Source organism: Leptonychotes weddellii, chromosome 10, assembly GCF_054177405.1.
Source record: "Leptonychotes weddellii isolate Sample4059 chromosome 10, ASM5417740v2, whole genome shotgun sequence".
Taxonomy (NCBI): Eukaryota; Metazoa; Chordata; class Mammalia; order Carnivora; family Phocidae; genus Leptonychotes; species Leptonychotes weddellii.
This window is the reverse complement of record NC_138378.1, coordinates 6,223,027-6,226,759: the sequence shown is the minus strand read 5'-3', so window position 1 is coordinate 6,226,759 and position 3,733 is coordinate 6,223,027. Positions and strand designations below refer to the sequence as shown.

At 40.1% G+C, this 3,733-nt stretch overlaps 1 non-coding gene across 1 annotated transcript; it reads left to right on the top strand.

Annotated features, from left to right (window-relative positions):
• Positions 1-895: 895 nt before the first annotated feature.
• On the top strand, positions 896-968 carry TRNAE-UUC (transfer RNA glutamic acid (anticodon UUC)). Its single transcript has one exon. It is a non-coding gene; the product is annotated as a tRNA-Glu (tRNA).
• The last annotated feature ends 2,765 nt before the right edge of the window (positions 969-3,733 follow it).

The following is a 3,733-nucleotide window of genomic DNA, read 5'->3' as shown; positions in this document are numbered from 1 at the left end:
GAGTTCGTGTGTTTTCTCTCTTTCTCCCTCTCTCTCCCTCTCTCTCTCTCTCTCTCTCTCTCACTACTACCAAGAATCTTTTCTCAGAAAGTTAAAGTTTGCACAATTTAAAGGATTAATACAGTAAATTTGAAATTTCTGTTAAACATCCTTCCTGCTAAAATGTACAGCTTGATTATGTACAAAACAATTTTAATTAGGAAAGTAGTATTTTTATTTATTTTTTTTGCTGTAATAAGAAAAATCATTTGGAAATAGAGAGTTTCCTATGCCTATCACCAATACCAAGTGGAGCTATTATGTCTTCAGGAAGAAACAAACAGGGAGTTTATTTTAAATATATATATATCCTTTTAGAAAGTCATTATTTTATTTATGTAAATGAAAAGACCCTGGTCATTGATAACCATGATTAAGGATTCTTTCTCCCCAGCTTTCAGAGAGATAGCCTAACTCTTCCCGCAAAGTGGTTCATCCAGCTCAACACACCTAATTGAACCTGACGTTTCACACGTTCTGCAAGATGATGTTAATCTAGTAGCTTCCTTCATCTTCTAGCTCCGTTAAAGGCAGAGTTTATTGACAGAGGCTGTGATTGGCATGCCTTTTGCTGACCAATTGCAATTTCCTCTCCTTGTAAACTCTATTTAGTGTTACAAAAACAATTCAAAGGCAGATTGTAGGTGCCAGCTTTTCCTCTGACCTTTAAATCAAATTTAGAATTTCACAGGGTAGTATGCCTTCGAGCAAAATCTGTCAGCTTAATAAAGTGGAAATTTTCTGCAATAAATCTGCAGTAAATTTCCACCATTCACAAAGAAAGGTAAGCTTCACTATTGTTCTATAGTTCTGAACAACAGGCTGATGATTCTTGGGTTAAATAAAAACAAGTGCTTCCCACATGGTCTAGCGGTTAGGATTCCTGGTTTTCACCCAGGCGGCCCGGGGTTCGACTCCCGGTGTGGGAACCAAAAAAAAGAAAAAGAAAAAAAAAAAAAACAAGTGCTGTTGAATGTAAGGACAACTCTGAATAATGGAGGAAAGAAGGTGAGTGGCATAAATCTAATGAGGGAAGAAAGACACACAGAGAAAGGGAAAAAAACAGATAAAAGAAAAAAAAAGAATACAGAATTATAAAGAGGCAAGACCAAAAAAATGAAGGAAAAGGAAAAGAAAAAAGGGTGTAAGGAAAAGCATTATTACATCTTGTCCAGCTCTACCAAGGGGCTCAAAATCACTGAAATCATAAGATCTCCTGCTGGAGATACAAAGAATTACGAGTGCTCTAATCCCCGCTGAGTCTCTTCCTGTGTTTGTTACAGCACAGAATGACCTGATGCCTTATTCCACTTTCCAAACAAGTAAATGTCAAGCGTTTGCTAAGCAAATCAAGACTGTACATTGTCTCTATTGTCAGAGGAAATCCCCATGATTCCCATCAATAGACAGTCAGGACTTCTGGGAGACATAAACAGTAAGAAGTCTTCCCCGATGCCAAAGTTTGGCTCATTCCATTTTACCAAACCAATGGTCCCCTAGAACATGATTCAACAAAGCGTTTTCTTCAAACTGAAGCATTCTTCCACACGGAGAACCATTTTCTAGACCAAACTGTTTGCCTAACTATTCATGGAAGATGCATGAAAAGCATGCTGGAGACCTCTTCTCTCTCTCATTTTCCACCACTGCTAATGATCACGATAATTAACCTTCCAGCAGACACGGATGATGACCTAAGGTGCTGTAAAACTTGACAGGCATCATCTCATCTGATCTTCAAAGAAGGGGGTTCTGTTTGACAGATGAAAGTCAGGCCCCCAAACCATTAATGGACTTGCCCAAACTCACACAGTTATTAAATTCATCTATGGCTTGACCTGGGCTCCTGTTTGCAACCAATTTATAACATCTGATTTATGATACCACCTTACAACACTTCGATCAACTACCCTAATATTCGCATTTGAAAATGTCTGTACTCGATATAGAAGTGAAACAAGGAATTAAGAAAAGGAACGAGAATTTTTTTAAATTTTTCACCAAAAATAGTAAAACAACAGAATCAACTTCCTCCTAACTACTTGGAGAATAACCCTAGAGTGCTGCCTTGGAAAAAGCAAATAGCTGGAGTACAAGGCTTTGGAGAAAGGGGAGACATATATTTTGCTTAGGGCAGGACTTTAAATCAAATCTACTTGAGGTTATGAAGGAGAATGAATTAAATACTGTGACAGTGAGATGTTTATAGTGCTGGTCGGTGGCAGGTGAAAGGTGATTCCCTGATATACTTTTGCTAGTCTGCTTGCATTTTCCTTGGCTATATTCTCTCCATGACCTTGAGCTGGCCACGTGGCCTCCAGCCTTAATGTTTCTGGTTATGCATCTGTCAAATAAAAATTATTGCTCTAGCCCCTGTTTGCCCTACATGGGGGCTAGAGGAATTTGAGCATAGCTCAAAAAATGAAAATCTTGATCTAAAAAATCATTTGGGAAAGCATTCCAAGTCTATCTCTGCTCTTGCCTACATCACCACTTCCCTAATCAAACCTGTCATCAAACCTCTCACTTGCTGCATGCTGTAGCCTCCTAACTGGTCTTGGTGACCCCATTCTCGTCCCCACCAAACAAACGTGCTCTCCATACTGCCACCGAGGTAATCTTTTTAGAGCACACCTACTGGATTTTCCTATTTAAAACACTCCAGTAGCTTCTCCTTGCCATTTGAGTAAGAGCCAGAGGCTGTAACATAACTCACAGGTTGATCTGGCCCCTGTCTGGCCCCTCTGACCTCATCTCCTCCTGTCTCTGGGGCCTTCCTGGTTTCTTTCCTTCTCAAACCTTCCCAGAGGTGTTTGTCTCAGTCAGAGACGCTCTCCACCAGCCTTAGCACCTGGACCAACTGCTACTCATTCTTCAACACTGGGATGCTCATACATGAAGCTTAAAAAGAAATCCTGACAAAGAAATATGATCTTGGGCTTTCTACACTAACCAATACTTAACTTTCCACTGCACTTGGCAAATAACCCTTAGTCATTTCCATGTATCCAACCTCCAATCCTCGACCATCCATGTATTTATGTAAATGAGAGGGTCTCAACCTTGGGTGCAATCACTTGGGGGCATTACTAAAAACCAACCACAACCAAAAGCTCTATTCCCAAGGATTCTGACCCAGTCGGTCTAGGGTGTTGTCCAGACATTTGTCTGAAGTTCCCAGACGAATCTATTGTGAAACCAGGATTGAGATCCACCGACCAATAAGGACAAAGTCAGGAAGAAACTAGATAGTTACACAAGTTTTTCTGAGATGTCATCAGGCTGAATTATTTAATAAGGTGAGTTGTCAGCAAATATGCAGTATATATATTTAGCTCTACAGGGTGCTTAGTCATATATTGGGTCTACACTTAATTGTATACCTTACCTTGTCCCATAAGATGAACTTAGAATAGATGCAGGGGTGCAGGGCAGACCAAATATAATCATCGGATATCACAGCACACACGTTTATAAGTGCACAAACACTGTAATTACAATACTCAGGGTGAGCAAGGTTGATGAAGGAGTTCTGCTTAAAGGCAGCAGAGCATGTGGGTGAGTGAAACACGTACTACAAATAGTAAAAAGCTCACTTATGCCCCAGGAGATGGTATTAAGACCTCCTTGCATTGCAGGGCCAACTAAAAGGTTCTACATCCCATTTCTCCAACAAACAGAGCTCGAATCTGCT